This window comes from Rhamphochromis sp. 'chilingali' (assembly GCF_963969265.1).
Source record: "Rhamphochromis sp. 'chilingali' genome assembly, chromosome: 1".
Taxonomy (NCBI): Eukaryota; Metazoa; Chordata; class Actinopteri; order Cichliformes; family Cichlidae; genus Rhamphochromis; species Rhamphochromis sp. 'chilingali'.
This window is the reverse complement of record NC_137929.1, coordinates 21,254,413-21,274,760: the sequence shown is the minus strand read 5'-3', so window position 1 is coordinate 21,274,760 and position 20,348 is coordinate 21,254,413. Positions and strand designations below refer to the sequence as shown.

At 39.5% G+C, this 20,348-nt stretch overlaps 1 protein-coding gene across 1 annotated transcript in view; it reads left to right on the top strand.

The window, feature by feature from the left end:
- nrxn2b (neurexin 2b) overlaps nucleotides 1-20,348 on the top strand; it is a 660,624-nt gene that overhangs the window by 361,609 nt on the left and 278,667 nt on the right. The window lies entirely within an intron of this gene.

Sequence of the window (20,348 nt, the reverse complement as noted above, 5' to 3'; positions counted from 1 at the left end):
CATCCTCACAGATCCGGTGTCTCAGTTTGGAACTAAAAAATGTTTTTGTAAATTAGCTGCAGAGCTTGTTAACATTTGACTGCTAACAATTAAAATATCTAAACATTAGCTAATAATAATGACTTTAATTGGATAATTATAATTATTAGCTAATGTTAGGATATTTTAATTGTGAACAGTCAAATGTTAACAAGCTCTACAGCTTGCATAAACATTGTTTAACAAGGTAAAGTCATTATCGCACTTCAGTAGGGCCACACAGATTGGACTCATTCATTACTCTTCAGATGGTGATGGTACTGTCTTGTTATTCAGAGTAAAATCCTGTACAACTCTAACTTCACCATGAAATTTACCATGAGTGCTAACACATGCTGTGAGGAGAAACAGTGATCTAAGTCCCATGTACCTGCCACATAGCCCCCTGCTGGGTGGCTGGAAGCTGGGGAGTGAAAGAAAAAAGGTAGAGAACAGCGAGACACAGGTTAGTCACTTATGTGGTTTTTAGGTCAATGCTTTTCATTCTTTTTTCCTCTCGTACGTTTGTAATATTATAATCTGGTTGTGGCTAAGGCATTCACTGAGGGTGAAGTAGCTGTGCACCCTATAATTAAGTGTGAACTAGCTTCACTGAAGTGTGGAAATGACTTCATAAATATCCAGATGTCTGATGGGGAAGGTTTTATTATAAGCTATAAGAAACCTGACTGTGAGGTTTGATTTGTCATTGTTCTGGATTTAGTGTAGAAATATGCATTATGTTGTTAACTGTTAAAGCTAAGTTATGAAGCTAATTTTATACCTTTTTTAAAAAAAATAATAAATATTGCATTGTTTAAGAATCCTGTCTGTAGCAGTCTGCTGCTTGGTAACTTGGAGCGTATGTACAATTAGCATCCAGCACTCTTCACAGGCTTGATGTAAGCAAGGGCACAAGTAGGGTGACAGGCTAATAGACTTGTTTGCACAAGTCTTTGTTTGCTCATGAAGTGGTGGGTTAAGAAGTACCAGCCTCAGCTTCTTTGCTGTTTCTTTTCTTTTGTTAAACCAATCCATGTTTTATTTGAGAAAGACTTCATTTTTGTTGTGTGCTTTTTCCCTCGTTATATTGACTGCTGGGTTAGCTATACAGAATATGACCGGGCATGATAGTAAGGAGCTGATTAGCAAGGTGTTCTTTTGGTTCCTGGAACTCTCAAGCAAGGAGGAGAAGGTGATAACTGTTTTGTCGGCATGACAGCTATGCCGAGATAAGCAGAGATCCTTCGCTGCTTGGGAGGGGAGAGAGCAAATGATAGAAAAGGGGAAAGGAGGCTTATTCCTGTGCTCGAGTTGTTGCCTGTGGGGCGCGTTAGCAGCTTTACTGTGTTGCTTTCGAACATGACAGGTAGAAATATAAGGAACCACTGAGTATACCAACATGTGCTCTGTAGAAGAATCTGGAAGATGTGTCTGTTTTGTGAGAATGTATAGAATGGAGGACAGGACTTCACCAGCAGCCCGATCAAATCTATTGTGTAACTGCAGAGAAAAAAACGAAGCATCTATGTAGAACAAGTTTGAGTCTGCAGTGCAGAAAAGTCTTATTAAGGATTCAGCTTTAAATCAAGCTGTGAAAATCTCAGACATGTAAGACTGTAAACACTGACATGGGCCTTTCGTCTTTTTTTTGTTTATAAAAGTGCAATTTTACAGATCTGTTGGCTGCTGGTTAAAGTTCTCTCACAACTTGCTGCAAATGATATGATGCGTTTTCAGTGAGGGGCTGACATACTAGTGTAAGATTCATAATATTCATTCATAACAGCTTAAAAAAAACTGTTGGCATCACAAATTTGTTGGTGACACAACAATGGGCTAGTTTTCACATGTCAGCATAGCTAATTAAAATTAAACTGAAAAACATTAAGGCCCTATCAGTATTTTTTTCTTGTAAGATGATACATTGAAGAACTGTTAAACAGTCTGGAATAATCAGCACAATAATCATCAACTAAGCTGATGTCGACTGACACATTATTCCAAATGTCTAACACAGCAGTATGTCAGCCTCTTCCAGGTTTTCATGCATTGCTGTAGCTTGTTTTTGTTGTAGCCTGTCCTTTCTCCCCGGACAACAGCGCCGCATCTTTTGACCTGACCTTCTGCTGTCATTACCGCCTGCTTGAAACTATGAAAATCAAATTTCATCTCCTGACTTTGAGAGCTCACACTAACTTGAGCTTTTGGCTTCTTGGCTTCTGATCTTAACGTTCTTCTCTTCATACTTCTTGAATCTTATCACTATGTAAGGAAAATTTCAAACGTTCCGAACTTCAAGGATTTTTCTTTTTCTTCAGATTGCTGTGAAAAACCAAGGTAGGAAATATGATACTGGGTAGCAATGAAATGGGTGCTCCAGATCCCGAGATATTTCAACATGTTTACCTTGGATGCAGACGACTTGCAGTTGCATACTCTTACCAATAGGGTTATGGGTTGTGCAACAAAACCTATATAGATCCTGCTTGTTTGTCTTTTTGCACAATCACAATAAATCTGGGATAAACAAGTGTTTGGGTCGCCTAACTCTAACAGAAAAAGTTTAAATGCATGTGATCAATAGAAGAAATATGGTGAGCAAAAATAAATGACAAAGACCCCTCTTTATCTCGCAGTAGGAAGGAGAGATATAGCGCACGCACAATCACACTTCGGTGTTACTGGCCACACAAACAGACTTAATAAAAAAGATATGTGATTGCCACTGCTTTTCATTCTCTGTGGGGAATAAAATAATGCATAATTATTTCAGTAATCATTCTTGCGCTGTTGTTTGTAAAAGAGCTTTCTTGGTGGCCATAGTAGACAAAGCTTAGAGGGTCTTTGGGTGATTAATCACTCTCTGCATGTACACTACACTCCTCTACACAAACACATAAAACAGAGTGGTGCAAACATGCACAGTCCCACACCTACAGCTTAATTCAGTCGCACAAGAACACAGTAAGAGACGTGTTTCACGTGGTGAATATTTTTCAGTGGAAAAAGCTCGAGTCATTTCCGCAGTCCAGTCCCAGAGTCGTTTGTTTCACTCTAGGTGGAAAGGTTATCAGAATTATTGACACTGCAGTTATTATTTATGAATGCAGATTCACAGTTCACTGGAGAAGATATTACATACAGATAGAAGCGATTCCATAACAGCGTATGTGTCGTACCAGATAAAGTGAGGCTATTTGTCTCTATTGGATATTATTACCTGTTGGGCGTCAGCCAATCATATCCACTACCTGGGATGCGAGGAAGCGAAAACACAGAGAAAAAAACATTTAAAGTTAAATGTATTGTTTTTTTTCCTTTCATGTTTAATTAAATTATTGTTTTTCAAAAAAAATGTGTATTTATTGAATACTTTTAATACTTTACTTTCCCATCTGAATGTGAGAATTTTGGAACTCGTGGAGTTTTGGTGTCATGCTATCTGCAAGATGTCTCTTTATTTGTTTTGAGCGTTTCTACTAGCAATTTAGGGCAGGGTGAAGTTGCATGTTCTTCCTGTGTCTGAGGGGGTTCTCTCTGGGTACATTGGCTTCCTCCCACAGGTTGAAGACATGCATGTGAGTTCTGCATAATTGGTCATTCAAAATTAGCCCTAAGGGTAAGTGGTTGTCTATGTCTATGTCTGTCTTCTTGCCCTATGACAGCTGGCTCCACCCCCCTCGTATGTCTCTTGATTGGATAAGAGGAAGAAAATAGATGGATGGTTTAGTACAATTGCCTGCTTGCTGAAGTTGTTTCTGTAAGTGGCACTGAAGCGATTTCATTTAGACTTAGCAGCTGACACTGATACTGATGTTATAGAAAAGAAATGTGATGCTGTAGACATTTAATTTCCCTGTGACAGAAAGTTGATATTGGATCTGGTCAATGTAGCCCGTGTTAACAATGTTTCCTGTTACCCCTACCTCACCATCCCCACACCATCCGAGGTAAGGGGATGGTCTGTCACTCAGTCATGCCGGATACATTTTTTTTTCTAGTTTGTGTGATGCAGTTCTTCTGAGCAGATATCTGAAGTAATTGAAACATTTAATATTTATAGAGCAGCTCTCATTCTGCTGAATAGTATTGTTTTTGCTTCTTCAGTGACCTTCAGTGGTCAGTTTAGTCTGGCAGGCCTACAGCACTGCACTTTAGGAAAACAGTTGGGGGGTGTTAATAAATGAAATATGGCTGAAGGGAATGATGAGGTACAAATGAAATTGGCACTTGGCATTTCTCAACAGGCTTTACTTTGGAAGCACCTCTGAGACACAGGCGCTCCAACAGTGTTTTGTATCTCTTTTTTCCTACATCGCTCTTTTTTTTCTCCTGTTCTCATTAACAGTAGAAACAGACTGGGTCTGCTGTAATGCTCAAAAACACATCACATTCGTCTAGAACTGCAGGTTGTTTCCAGCACTGTAACACTATGTTTGTGCACGCAGATGCATTTGTGGAGCAGCAAATAATAAAAAAGCTCATACCCCTTCTTTCACACACACATACACGCACATACACATACCAGAGAGCATTTGTTATTCCGCTGCAGCCTGCAGTGATTGACTGGTCTATTTTTCTCTGCATAGCGTATAAGTGGGCCACTTGGTATTCTGCCTTATTCATCTGGAACCAACTCAGACAGAGATGCTGTGTAAGAGCGTGTGGAACGAGGACTTTGTTTCTCTCTTGCTCTTTCATTTTTCTGTTTATGTGAGTGAGAGAACAACGGAGAGAAAACGAGACGGAGAGGGATGGAGAGGAAGAGCCAGGGAGGAGATGCTCTGTTTGTGCAGTTCTTTGTGTGGCTATATGCACTGGTTGGGCATTAGCACAAAACTTGCATGTGTACAACGAATCCAGCTGCGAGGCCATAGTGCTGTCAGGCATACTAATCGAGCACAGAGTGCCAGTTTGTTTGCATTGCTGCTGGTTTCAATCTGCCTCCTCTCCCTATATCTCATCTCGATTTATTTTCTCCATTAACATTCCCACACGCAGCATGAAAAACGACCTCATCAGAATGCTTTTGTGGTACAAAAGATTGCCACTGAAATTGGACTTTCTATCTAGAGTCTTTGTGAACTCTGCACACAATTTGTCTTTTATTTTTTTGTTGCGTTGCTTCTTTATAATTTGTAAAATACATGTTTGCATGTAATTTCTAACAAACAATTATTTATTCCAAGTTCTGTAATCATTGTTACATTTCTTTGCACCAATATGTGAACACTATCTGGTTTTCAGCATGCATTTTTTAAATTTTCTCGAGGCTCTTACTTATATCACCATATGAGTAAGCAAATAAGTTGACTTCAAGAATTCTAAAGGGACCAAATGCAGCTCGATAAGTGTTGTGTTTCTTGCTTCAGCTAGCCTACTGTTAATGTTTGATGAGCTTGATAGGTTTAAACAAGCACTGGTCACGGCAAGTTCCTCTTGTCGTCTCTCTTTACCGAACTTTAATGAAAGCCGATCACTGAAATGCATTCGCTCTCCTCCGCTCCACCAACTCTACAGGTGATCGTTTGCTTGGTACTTCAGTCGAAAGGCAAACCAACAGCAAAAACAAAAAGCTTTAAAAAAACGAAATAAAAAAAAACCCAATGATGGCTGCTGGTCTCCGGAGCAAGACAGAATCCTGCCTCACTATGTGTAATGCACTTGGTTTAGGCTTAACATCGATTGTCATGCCACTTGTTGTGATGAAGGTCACACTACCTTCAGCATGGACAGCGTGTCCTCAACGCAGCATGGATCAGGACAGACTTAAGGGGAGGCTTTAGCCCTCTCACATTCTCATCACCAGCTAACTCAGTCCAAGCTCAGGAGGAATGAGTAAGCAGACCGGCAAAATAGAGGGGAAAAAAAGTCTCCCACAAACCTCCTGATCCAACCACGGATCCAAGAAGACATCCAAAAGAAAGACATAAAAGCCAACTGCCTTTCACGTGTGACTGGGTCTCACTTTTTTTTTTTTTTTGTTATATTCTCTGTAGCATTGCATTATCATTTAATGCTTGGATTTGGTATTCATTCCTCCCACCCCTTTCTGTGACTACCATCTTCTCTCTGCACTGTTGGCCAGCCGGTCCCAAAGTGCCGCTGTTTGGACCTCGCGATTAACCGCCACCTCATTAAGCCAGAAACACAGTGTGAATCCTGAATAATTACTTTACTTTTTTCTCTTTCGTGCCCATAAATACACACACAGAGACCCACAACAAGCTCCCTCTCCACTTTTCAGTAGTGGGCTGCTTTAAAAACTAGATGGAGAGAGACCAGGGAGGCTGCAGCTATCTTCCCATTTGCAGACACGGGGGGTGAAAGTATGGGCAGAGAAATGAAAGTATGGATAGAAAGCAGTGGAAAATAGAGTGTGAGTGAGTAATGAAATAGTGTTTGGGCATGCAAATGCTTTTTTGGCTTCTGCAAAAGAGGGCAGTGCTAAGCCCATTGGACTTTAGAAGTCACTATTTCAAGAGCTTGAAGGGGATTGGTTGAGGGTTGATGCCCACATTATGTGGCCTGTGGTGCATAAGACTTAGGTAGTGAGTGGAATACTTGCACTATGTTAATTCAAAATTTCAACGAGTGTGTAAATGTTTTAAGAACTCTGAACACGTGCAATACATGACAAAGCGTGTAGCTCGCTGTGGAGGTAGATATTAAATATTACAATGGCAGTAGTTCTCATTTAATTCATCTGTTTAGCTGTGAGCACAGTTTTAGAAAACTATTGTAGATTTTCTAAACCCTTTCTGCTAAGATCATTAACTTCAAGTTTCAGCAAACATCTCTTTTCCCCAGTGTCTGTCTGTCTGTGAGCCTGGCAGCTTTGGCAGGTAGGCCAGACTTAATATCTGTTACTTCCTTTGTTCACACTTTTTTAGTAGCGGCCAAGTGCCAATATACTGAACCTGACTGAACTGAGTGGTACAGATACAGTACACGTTCTTCCAATCAAACTGAAGTAAACTTAACTTGGAGAAATTCTCTTGTGATGTGTTCGTGAACGCTATCGCAGTTGTTAGAATTACACAGGTGCCAGTCACAGGCAGCTGCTAAAGATCTTTATGCCATGTCACTTATTGAATCCCCTTTCTACTGTATTCTGACTTGTTTTGACTCATTGTCAGATAGGATGGATATGTTAATCTGTCAAAAGATCTTTATTTCTTTTATGTGCCATTCATTGTTCTCAGCTTCGGTTTCAGTTTATGATTTTCAAACACATTCAAACATTTCAAGAAGTGTAAATGATCAGTTTCTGGAGCATAGAATGTGTTTCTGCCTTTCTGTAAATTAAGGAAATGAATGTTTGCACTGCAAACCTTTGGCCATGCAGAAGAAGCTCATCTCTGGAAGAAGATATCGTCTTCCCTGGCATGAATGACAGCTTCAGGACGAATAGATGCCCAATTTTCATCAGTCATCGGTAGTGCTGACTACCTGAAATAATAGCCAGTGCTTTAGGAGTGGCTCTGCATCCAAAATACTTGAAATATTGGACAACACTGGCAACATATTGGATTTCGTCGGAGGAAATGCTGCGATGCTAGGCGGTTTCTCACTTCCTGCACACTCACACACATGAAAACACATAAGAAACTCAGCGGAGAATGTCAGTGTTTCCTGAGGGCATCCGCACAGAGGGAGACCTTTACTCAAGCTGACATAGCAGATCATCAGGACTGACGTGTACACACACGGATGCACACGCATGCATACAAACGCACACCTTTCTTGTATTTATCCCAGTGGGGGTTGAGCTGTCGATAAGTTGAGCTGACAGTCTCCCCTTCACCTTGTCCTTCGTCTCCTTTCTCCTGTCCCTTTCCTCCACTTCTCTAGCTCCTTGCCCTTTATACCCCGTACAACCCCAATTACACTCTTTTTCCACTGGTGCTCCCCGTAGGCTGGGGAAAATCCCATGTTGCTGGTAACGGGGATTAAGCTTTTAAAGCATGAGAAAGTTAAACATTAATACTAGGATGTTAGAGTAATTGTGGTCTTTCAAGTCTATTCAACCCTGACGACTTCATTCAGGGTAAAATATGAACAAAGTTTATGGGATATATACGTGGAGGCCATCCTACCATAAACCATTCAGAATTTGTATTGTCCCCATACATTTTTAGAGATAAAGATTATTGTAATTAATTAAAAGTGAATTTGCTCAACCTTGAGTTTTACTTCTTTTGTCTGCAAAATTAACAGAAGTAAAATCGGTTTTAGAAAAAAGTAACGCAGGTTGAGCTTCTTGCTGGAAGAATCATTAGACACAGCGTGTCTTTGAACTCTTTTGGTGTCCTTGAACAAGAATCCTTTATTTGCACACTCTCCAGAAATAACAATTGATTATGTGTTAGCAAGAGGCTTAAACTGGGTTTTGAAAACATGCGCTTCATTTGAAGCCAAGATTTAACTCCTCAGACATTGTTCCCTCCTCAGTGGAAAAAAAGGGAAATGAGACATCTAGTGCATGCGTAATTGCAATAAAGGAGCAAGAGAAACATGTGCCACAAATTCTGGTATTTGTTTAGCAGTTTTGTGTCAGGTTGACTGGAATAATCACAGAAAATTACAAAAAGCACAAGAATCGCATTTAGTTTCATATTCTGATGTATTCAGGGCATGTACACAATCAAGTGTGCTGTTCATGAACTGTATGTAAATGTCTACCTACTGTCAAATGTATCACAACTGAATTAGTGGAAATAGGCCGTATTGTTCCGGTAACTGTCTTGTTATTAACAATAATGAGCTCTCAAGAACATAAGATATGTCTAAGTAGGTTTATTCCTGTGCTTTCTCAGTACAAGAGGTTTAACCTGCAAGATGTGTACATATTGAGTGAACATGCTCTTACAGTATATTCAAAGAAATCAGGAAAGTCATTGTAGCATAAACTCACTCCTACCTGAACACTGGTTTATATGTTTTGTACTCACATCTTCTCCTCTATTTCAAAACACCAGTAATAGAATTGCTCGAGCAACACAGCCCAGTAGCCATTTTAAAACCGGCCCTTAATCTGTTGCCCAGTGAGCTGATAAATGATAGTGGCCACGGAGGATGATAAATCAGGAATATCCCTCACTGCCCTTCTATTTCAGAAAAAACAGAACAAAGAAACCTGTACTTTGATGCACACTGTACAGCTTTACAGCCTTTGGAACCATATTATTAACCCCACGGTGTAATTTTATGTCATTTCATTGCTATTCTGTGCAAATGTAAAAATTCTAAAGTATTTCAGCTTAATTTATTACTTCATTCACAAACTAATTTTTCAAATCTCCAGTATATGTACGCCTGATTTCCCCGACTCAAAGTGTTCGACTCAGTGTGGTGTATGTGCTTCTATGTCCCTCTGTGTGTTTTATGTCGGTACTATATTGAGATGTGCTGTGTTGAGTCTCTCCACATTATCATACATGTTTCTTTTCGGCGTCTTTGATTTCTGTACTCTGACGGGTAACGTGGGGATGGGCCAAGTACAGATGAGAGCAAGCAAAAGACAGAGAGCATGCGAAGATGTAGACGGGGACGCCTGCAGAGAGGGAGAGAGAGATGGCACTGGTTTCAAAGCCTCCCTTTCCTTAGCTGTCGAGGGAAAGTTTGACTTTCACAGTTGGAATGTATAATCAAGTCAGCCTGCTCTTATCCTTCTAAACGAAGTCCCCTAACAATCTGACACAAGACAAATTTTGTATTTTTAAATTTCAGTTCTATATTTCATGTTCAGTACTTAGCAGGCATTGATGCTGACTTTGTAAGGCACACAAGCTTATTTTTTCTGATTTTATCTGTTGCTTTTTTAGCAAATCCAGCTCAGTAAAGCATTTGTGTCCAAGCAGAGCCCCATCATCATCATCATCATACCAAACTGATTAATGCATTAATTAAACCCCTTGACTCTATTTATCTTTAGATAATTATGATTCAATGTAAAGTTGTGTTTCCTGCTTCAGGAATTTATTGTGTACATTTCTAATGCATGTACTTAAGGTATAGTCACATCTAATTAGTGTTACTAGTCTGCTAATAACACACATTTCTTCACACTTGTGTCATTGTATATGCTTACTACACCCCATTGCACAGTTGTTGGTTTATTTTTATTATGATGATTTTTCTGTTCACCAGAATTTTTTATCGTCTTTATCTTTTGCGTTTCTTGACACACAAATCAAGCAGAGCAGGGCCAGGCATATGTATATAACAAAGTAGACAGGTGTCCTTGAGCAAGGCAGAAACACCATTAATAACCCCCAATGATGACAGGCCGCTCCTCTCTGAATGCAGCCATTCTAACCCAAGTTGAAAGTATATCGCTGTAAAGTTGAGAATGCATGCATTTCAGCAAATCTGTTAGCGGCACTTCTAAGAGAATCAAGAAGAGTTTTATTCCCATTTTTGATGCTGCTGGAGGATTTGACCCATCTCCATAAATCATCTTTTGGCTGAACATCCAGCTTTGCATTCTCTCTCTGACTAGAAAAGTATTTGTCTTATGATTTCAAAAGGTTCTGTCTTCTTTTTTTTTTTTGCTTTACCGGCTAAAAAGTAAGCCAGAACCTCTTCTCCGCTCTCTTGTCTCCCTGTGCTTGGCACTTCGTGTATTATTCATGGCAAGTCTGTTCTTTGTAAATAGAGTAGCTCAGGCTGCCCAGTCAGCTGGCATGTATCGGAGGGACCACAGGCAGGCCTGACAAAACATTTCTACTGTAAGAGCTTTTAAAAGCAAAGGTGGGAGGGAAATGGGCAGAATAATGACAGTGAAACAAAACGCTATATCAACATTAAGACTACACTCCCACCGCAGAAACGCACATGCACACAACCAGGAGCCTTGGTGAGCACTGGCTAAACAAACAAGACCTGAAAACTAATTTATGCCTCTACTTTTCCAAAAAGTCGAAAATGTGCTTACAGCAGCAGTACTCTTGAATAATGTATTTGCATCGTGCTTGTCAATTTGTATAGTGCTTTGTCATTCCTAATTCATTCCCTTCACTCAGTAATAGAACAAAGTATTTTCAAACTCTGGCAAATTGGAGATCGAGATATAGTCGAGTGTTTCTGAGGTATAAACATATTATGTCATTCATCACGATTATAAAGCTTACTTTTTCCTTGCACCGTCTTAAATATTTATTCCACTTTTTCTTTCCTAAACAAAATGTTTTCACCATCTGGCAGTTCAACTAGTTCATATATCAAGATATAAGTTGCACGTAAAAACAGATTAGCAAGTAATGGAAACTTTCAGGCCTCTTGTTGAAATTGCCCTGCTTGCCCGTGTGCTAAGAAATTCGCTTGCAGAGATGCACTAAATGTACAGAGTAGAGATGGCACGTTACCACTATTTTATGTCCGATACCGATATCATAAATTTGGATATCGGCCGATACCGATATGAATCCGATATAGTGTGTTTTTTAATCAATAAAACTGTTTGTTTTTTTATATCTTGCTGCATTTTGTATAAGTTCAAACTCAAATTTAAAAACAAAACAAAAGACTAATGCTATTCTGTTATACCTGTATGCAAAAAATACACTGCACCCAAAATATTTCATAGTTCAGCAATACTGATCAATCTAATAAACTTAACCTTCTCCATCCTCCCTATTCTGGTATTTTAAAGAGTAAGCAACCTAACTAATAGGGTTGCAAACTCCCAGCAAAAAAAAAAAAATGCACAGAAATCAATTATTTTTCAAGAATAATTAAATAGATTCAACATCTTTCTTCAACAGAACTGCAGACTGCACAGATGGTATCTTCCCAAAAGGAAAAAGTACTAGCTTACTAGGGTATATTACTGCATTTCGTTGCCCTGTACCTGTGCATGTGCAATGACAATAAAGTTGAATTCTATTCTATTCTATTCTATATTAGACTTAACAGTTACTATATACAGTAATGGACTTCTATACATTTTACATCAGATTAAAACTTTGGTTGTAAGATTCAGATAATTATTTATTAAAAGCTAGACATTTTAAATGAGAATAAGAAAGAAAAGTATGTCTTTGTGCCCCCTTTTCCCTGTTCATGCCCTATCGGCCCCCTGGCTAAACTTTGCTAGATCCGCCCCTGCACAGTTACCAGCCGTCAGCTGCGTAGAAAAAGATCCTGGTGTTGAAAGTAATATTAAATAAATTCTAACAACAGATTATCAAGGTTAAACGTGCTGCTGTTGTTCAGCCGCTGGTTTCCTCTTTCTGGCGCGAAGTGGGCGGTAAACAAGAGAGACGGACTCGCGACAGAAAAGCCGATCAGCTGATCATTGATTGAAGTAGCAGCAGGAGAGGGAGGGAGAGAGAAGAGGCACTCGCTCCATATATCGGTTGTTAAGCTTAACGCTGGAATGCTTTGCAAACATTCAGAGATGAACTTACACACTTGCTTTACTTCTCTCTGGGATAACTTTCTCTGAGATGAAATGGTGTAGGTAGTGAGGCTCCAAATGCTCAACCAGACACGCCACAGCCACTCTATCATGTGAGCATAATGCTCCGACGTGCTACATTTATGAGCTGAGTTATGCTATGTCGCAAGTTTTGTGAGGTGCTTTTTTGATATTTGATATTTACATTTTTTATTTCTCACCAATATCCGATCCAGTAATTTAGGTCAGTATCGGACCGATACCGATACGTAATATCGGATCGGTCCATCTCTAGTACAGAGGCCATTCTTTTCTGTGATCTACCTGCTTTAACATAGTGGGCTAATCAATGACATAATTCCTAATGTAGCTGCATATAAAGCCACATAAACCTAAAGACACACACCTTTAGCCAAAAGTTGTTTTACTGGTCTGTAGAAGACGTGTGGATCGACATGCCGGTGCAGTTGCTGTGATGCTATGATATGAGTGAAACAATTTATCCCTAGAGCATACTTAACCATAGAAGAGGAGGTAAAAAGTATCAATTATAACTATATTTATTATGTAAATAACTAATATTTAGGAGAAAAGAGATGAGCATGTGTCAGAGCAGCTATAATGATCCTGGTTTAAATTTTCTGTGGACTGAGACAGATGAGCGAACATCTGTGTGATCAGTGAGCAGACAGATAATCCTTAAAGGCTTTTGTAGTGGCAAAAGTTAAAGACATTCAGATCATGCTAATACAAAAGGCTCCACCTGATCTTTTCAAGCCTGACCCAAATTTTTAGAACTTCCCAGGAGATGGGCCAGCTCCCAAAATCCTTCACAAAGAGGAATGGACTTCCTCACATACCATACAGGGAATGAGTGATTGTAAATACCTCACACAAGCCAAGCAAGGTAAAAAACGAACTGCAGCTCAAAAATGAGAAAGTAAGAGTTTGTCTCCAGTGACTGCTGAATCATAAAATAAATTTGGCATGTCTGTTAAGATCACAATGCTTACATTTCCAGAAACCGGGGATGATGAGGAATATGCAACTCCCAGCCGTGTCAGTGAGTGGAACTGCGTAATTGAAGCTCTGGTCAGTGATTTGGTGAAAGTGTCTTTTGAACAAATCTTTTTAATGACCTGTTTCAAGTGAAGAAAGAAAGTGTACTTTATACAGGTCTACAGACCAGTAAAACAACTTGTGAAGCAGGACCTTTTAGAAAGAACCGCTTTGCACATCGCTACTCAGTTCTGAGATTAACCCTAAGGCTGTTTAAATGTAGCCGAGTTGCTGAGAAAGACAAGTGAGGAGTCGGAATAATTTCTGTCTGTCTCACCCCCAGCAAACCCAACAGTCACCCCATACACACAGCCATCACCACCACCACCATGGTCCCCTACAGTTAAATTTAGCTGTTCTAATTCCTGTTGTCACCTCTACAGACTCTGCCAATGGCTCTGACTTTATTTTCCTCCCACCTTAACATATCTTTGTATTTCAGCATTTCTTTTCTCTCTTTTCCCCTCATCTGGCAATGATATAAATGCTATAATTTTATTCAAAGTGTAATCAGCTTAGTGTGTTTTTCTGCAAATCACTGTTCATTAATTAAGGACCTAAGCTGCTAGGTTGACCTGAATTATTAACCTTGGATTATCAGGCTCTCTGGTGTTTTAATGGAACAAAACTTGTATATTAAAATCTTAGGAAAATAGACATTAAATAGCATCTGGGTGTTTAAATTAGACCGAGGAATGCATCCTGTCTTCTGTATCGCATCATTGGGAAATAAGGGTCGTCCTTTCCAAACATCTTTGCAGTTTCCTTGGCAGAATAAAAAAAAATTTTTTTCTGTGAAGTCTTTGTGGAAAATCATAAAGTATTACGCTATAAGAGATGCAATTCTGCTTTCCTTCAATGATTTTCTGTTTTAATGTGAGCTTGACTTTCCAATACAAGGCTTACAGACTACTAAATTGGCCTATCTTCCCAACTTGCCACAGATGGAGCATGCATGAGTTGTCTGCATGCAAGCATTAAGACTGCTTCGATCTAAAAACCCATCAGTGTGACATTCCCCATTGTGCAAATGTCTACGCATGCTCACTCCCACACCCTTCCTTTGGGCGCGCACACACGTAGTCAGGGACACACAGCCTAATAAATCTTGCCTCCCTATTTTGTGTCATTCCACTCCCTGGAGAGAGGCCTCTATCGACAAGCCAGCACAGCTTTACCTGATCAATAGTCTCTTTTCTCTCGTTCTCCCTTTTCTGTCTCCCCTTCTCCCCGCACGTCTCGCATATATCTCAACTCCCTGTTCTCCTTCTGATCTTGCAGCTGAATTACTTCAAATCTTGAGCATATATCCACAGAAACACAAAAGCTCTGATCAGCCCCGCTTGGTTTTATTTTTAATCAATTATTTTATACCAAGCAGCTGGCAGAAGGGAAAAAAGAAGCTGACAAAGAAGGGGGATGGGTGCTTATTGTAAAGCAGAGAATTTTTCACATAGCAAGGTTCACGTTGCTTCATCCCAGATGTGCACAGCCAGCTGCCATCAGCAGCACTAGAATGTGTTGCTTGGGAAAAGGCCAAAGGGTCACATGAAACCTTTTAAGTCAAACAAGGCTGAGTAAGGTTCTTGTGCTCTGCCTCTCGCTCCCTTATGAATAGTCTATAAAGCCTGGAGCCCCTTGCTTGCATACACGCACTTGCATACTGGAAATGTAGATGGCTCAGCCGGCTTCATACATATGCAGAAACAATGTGTTTGTCTTATCTCGTGATTCACATTGTGCCCGTCGGTACTGAAGTGCTTCATGATTCAGTGGAATCCATAATAACAGATGAATGAACTCTATTTATAGTGATTATTGGCAATGATATAATTAGTAGTAATACAGATGTTGCTTCCTAAGAATGAAAACAGCAACAAAAAAGAACTCCAAATTCATTTTCCGTCAATCAGATTATCTGTGAAGTTAATCTGCTTTGAAATTCGTCAACTATAAACTGTTCCCTCTAATTGGAAAATAGCAGGAAAACGTACTCCGCTTTCATGTGAGAAAATGAGAAGTTGTTTTTCTCTGCGAGTTCCCGAATTTATCGGCTCTCCGAGTGTTAAGGGCTTTTCATCGACAGCCGGTGTAGTGCTAATCAATTCCACAATAAATACACAATGAAACACGGATGCAGTCATCTGAGGTAGAGGCAAGTAACCAGCCGGTACAGGACTTTAACTGAAGCCCAACACACACATAATGATTTCATTGTCAAAATGTGAATATAGAACATGGAGAAAAAAAAGAAGGGTAAAAACTGAAGTGGAGAAACAGGGATTGGGATTGGATACAGATTGGGAACCAGTTAAAAATTCCAATGCTGTTTGCAGATTAGATTCAGTTTGACTTAGCCTAGAAAGAAATGCAGACATGAGAGAAAGAGAGAATTTATTATTTTGGCTATATAGATTTTTTTTTTCAACATAGTAGTGAATTCAAGAAATTGGCATAAAGGTAAAAGAAAAACAGAGAGAGAAAGAAAACTGTGTCTGTATATAGTTTCAGTAGCTCATTCTCCACCCACACTCATCATTGGTGGCATTTGTGGCTGTCAAGGACTGAAAGAGGGAGGAAAAATCCTTACTTTTGATGCTGGGCCTAGCTGCAGTGATAAAATATTGAAGCTGTTTTCAGCTCACAGCACAGCCCCAGCTCCTCATATATCATGATTCCAGAAAAACCCTGACCCCTCCTTTCCAGCTGCTATCCTGCCCAGCTATACCTCACCTCTACCCTTCCCATCAATTAAGAGACAATGTATGATTTTAAGGATAAGAGCATAATGAGACATGACAGTGCTGTTCAGAAGGCTTGACTCAGACAAACTTCCGTGTTCTTGCCACTGTATACATGGAGCACTTAAATACATCTTGGCTGATGTGGTTAGCTCTTAGTAAAAGTGTGGTCCACTGTAAAAACTGCCAGCATACAAGACCACACCTTAGAGGACATGGGAAAGTGTAGACTGTATGAATGGTAGTGGAAATGGTAAGAAAATCGCCCCACTAGTGAACTCTGAGCATAATTCACATGAGCACGCCAAAGTAAAAGCTCTGCTTTTCAGCTCTTCATACAACTTTAGTGTTGCAAATTTTATAATAAAGTCATAAATTGTTTCTATGAATCACCTTCATTGTTTTTTGTTGTTGACGTGAATGTTTACATTGTAGGAAAACTGCACAAGATTCAAAAGCACTAAGAAAGACATCCCACATTCAAATCAATCAACAGGTCGTGTAAATAAATATGGCACTATATGTGTTTTAAAAAAACAACAACATTTTTTTTAATGTTTTATTTTCATTTATGAATCACACGATGTAGTGTCTCAAAAACAGAAGCTTGAGTGTCCTCTGGATAGAAGCTGCAGTAATCCAATCAAAAGTGGTCGTTCATAAAATGCTGCTGCAGCGAGCTGAGTGGATAAAAATGTGAAGGCAAGGAAACCACATGTGCTCCTTTTCCAGCATATAAGCTGTCATTTATTAAGTGTGTCGAGCACATAAATAATTCAGACAAAGCCTACACAGTTTTTCAGGAGATAGTCAGGTCTCGTATGACGCAGAAAGAGACGTGTGTAGATTGCATCTCTTGCTGTTTTTCATCTGCACAAGTTTCACTTTTTGTAATTATGTGCTCTAAATGTCTGACCCATGACTACCGGTGTGCTTTCTTTGTGTGGGCCTTTTGCCTCTTATTTGTATTCTGTTTGTTCTGTTTGTTTATACTTTGAACTCACAAATTAATGGCTTCCCATACATTTTTCCTTCTACTTATGTTTCCAGAACTGAGATCACAAAATCAAACACATTTCATTTGTCATATTTCATTTCAGTTTTCATAGTTTAATAATATTTATCTCAGCTGCTATTCTATGTATGTGAATAAACCGTGTTTAAGTCTTAACGTGTCTTTAAATATTAAGTGGGCTTGTGCTTAGTTTCATGATTGGAAAGAGAAGCGTTGGCTTTATAAATCTGTCAGAAATATAGCATATGCAGATTTCTGCCTTTAGGGATAAATATATCTTTATAGCTTAAGTCATGGATTTACACATTCATATTTTATGCATCTGGCCTTTAGCTTCTGGGGTGAATTGTAATAATTAGAGGTGTGAACAGGTATATCTTAGTAACAGAGCAAGGAAATGAATGCTGCTCCTTTATTTTGATTTTTTTTTTTGTGTGTGTACTTCAGTTTCTTAAATGCATTTTCCATCTTTCTTGAAAACACTGAAACATTTTGCATCACTGGAACCAGACCTTATTTCCACTGTTTAAATATGATGCTCTCTGTCGCTCCCTCTCCTGCCACACTCCTCCCATGTAGCAGTAATTCATCACAGCAATAAAGCAGTGAGCACAAGTCATTGGGCAGTGGTTGGTAACTACATGTGGCACCTATTTTTTTTTTTTTTTTTTTTGGTTAAAAGGTATATAGAAAAGGTATGAAGGCAAAAATGGTAGACGTGGTCATTTAATTTGCTAGTAAGTTACAAGCGACCTATCAAATCAGATGGCAGAGAAACTTCCTGCCACTGCTGATACTTCTATTCATGGTCAAGTAAAGCCAGACACAAACTGCATTTTCAAGGTCCGTAAAGCATAGAAATGGAAGCAGTTGAAACAATAAAAAATTAAAGTAAGTCAATAAGGAAGTAGAAGCAAATACAAAGTTACATCCGTTTACGCCAGAGGGTATCCTAAAATGGAGTTTTTATTGTTTGGAGCAGTTGTAATTCCATTCTTTCCTTCTTTGCCTTTGTTATAGCTCACAGCATTTTCATTTTCATGTGAAAGTCTCCCCGAGGCTGACAGTCTGGGCAGGGTGAGGTGCCAGACGTCTCTGCTGCCAAAAGTTAAAGATTCCATATCAGTTCCCTGCAGTTTATGGACATTTTCCGAATCTAACCTGTAAATGCTCGTGAAGCTGAACGTAAACACTTTTTACGCAAATGTGAGACGCAAAGTGAAGTAGTCAGTTGCCGATTTATTTACTACACCTTTATTATTGGTGGACATATGCATCAATATGTCACATATACTGACTGCTATATTTATACACGCACACACAAAACTTAAACAATATATCTCATTCAGACCAGCACTTCTTTTCTGCATCTAAGTGTTTTCCATCTAAGATTTACACTCCGATGAACATATCAGGACCAACTTGGCATTCGATAAGTCATCCAGTATACTTTGGCATGCAGACTGGAGCAACAAGGGATCAAACCACCAACCTTCCAATTAGTAGATGACCTGCTCGACCTCCATGAGCCACAGCCACTCAAAATATCTTGAGATATCCTCATTGAGTTTATTGAATAAACATTCAAATGATTTTAGACTTTTTCTAGTTAAAAAGAAAAAAATATTAAGTAAGGTTTCACATACTGTTTTTGTGTTAAACTGGAGACCGTCTTTATAAATTCCATCATTTTCTTAGGTGTGATGCAAACTCAGCTATAGTTTTTCCATTATATAGGCACGCAGCCACTGTCTCCCTTCCCCCCACATCAGATATTCAAAGGCAATGAAATGTGACGACTTGGCGAACGGCTGCCATTTGAAGCAGCGTAACAGCAAGGTACTGTGACTTCATGTAATTTGCAGCAGCTATGTGTCCCTTTTTTATCTAAAAAACACAATACCAGCTAAAAATGTAAAAAATAAATGAATGGTAAGGAATTCATGTGTAGCAGCAGAACCTGCAGTACTAAATAATTAGCACATATAACATTGAAAAAGTCATGCTATGAATAATAATAATAATATGAGATCTATACTGTAGGAGGAGGAGATTGCTTCCTCGCTTCCTGCAGTCTCTAGAGAATGAACCAGCAGTGGAGCAGGAGAAAGGAGCACAAACCAGCAGAACTCTCAAACACACACACACACATTCAGATTGGTGTTCGATAACAAGCGGGGCTTTTAAACCTTCAGCAACCTTTTTCTGATTCATCCCCTCTGCTCCCCTTTTACCATCTTTCATTTCTCTGTACCTAATTTTTTATCCTTACTCCTTACTTTTTTAGATTCTCACTCCTTCCTTGTCGTCTCTCCTGTGGCTTCTCCTCTTCCTTTCCTCCACTGCTATGACTCATTTCCAGCTTTTAACACTTTCTTCCTACACTCCCCCCTTTCTATCAGCTTCCCTTCCTCTACTCTTCCTTAAATCCTCTCTTTTTCTTTTTAAATACATCTTTTGGGCCTTTTGACTTCATTAGATAGTGGAGAGTGGAGAAGAAAGGCGAGAGCATTGGGTCAAACTGGAACCTGGGCCATTGCATTTCAGCCTGCTCTCCTTCCATCTCACAGTTTTTTATTCATTCTTTCTTTCTTTCCCATGTTCCTTCCTTTTCATCGCCACCTTCCAATCCTACATCATTTCCTCGGTTATGTCCCCACATTCGTACCATAACAGCTCCAGCCATTTTACCGAACTTCACTCACAAGTCTTTCTAATTTAACAGCGCACTGCAGCACAGGCCTCTGGAGAGCACATTGCCCTGCCCTGTTGTCTGGATGAAAAGAGGAAAAAGTAGAGCTAGGGTGTCCTCCAGGGAACAATGGCTAAGAGGGACACAGAGGCAAGAAAGAGGGTCTTTAAAAGTTTGTGCATCTTTTGATTGGTTACTCTTGATGAGATTGTATGTGTGTGTGTGTGTGTGTGTGTGTGTGTGTGTGTGTGTGTGTGTGTGTGCGCGTGCACACTAGGGTAAGTTAAAAGACGGTGTGGGAAAAGATAAGAAAAGAGATCAGGTGATTTTAGTTTAAGATGCAGCCAGTATCCTCTGCTCCCAGAAATCACTCAGGCTTTGAACCCTGTCTTTACCTTAGTTTCATGCATAAAATAA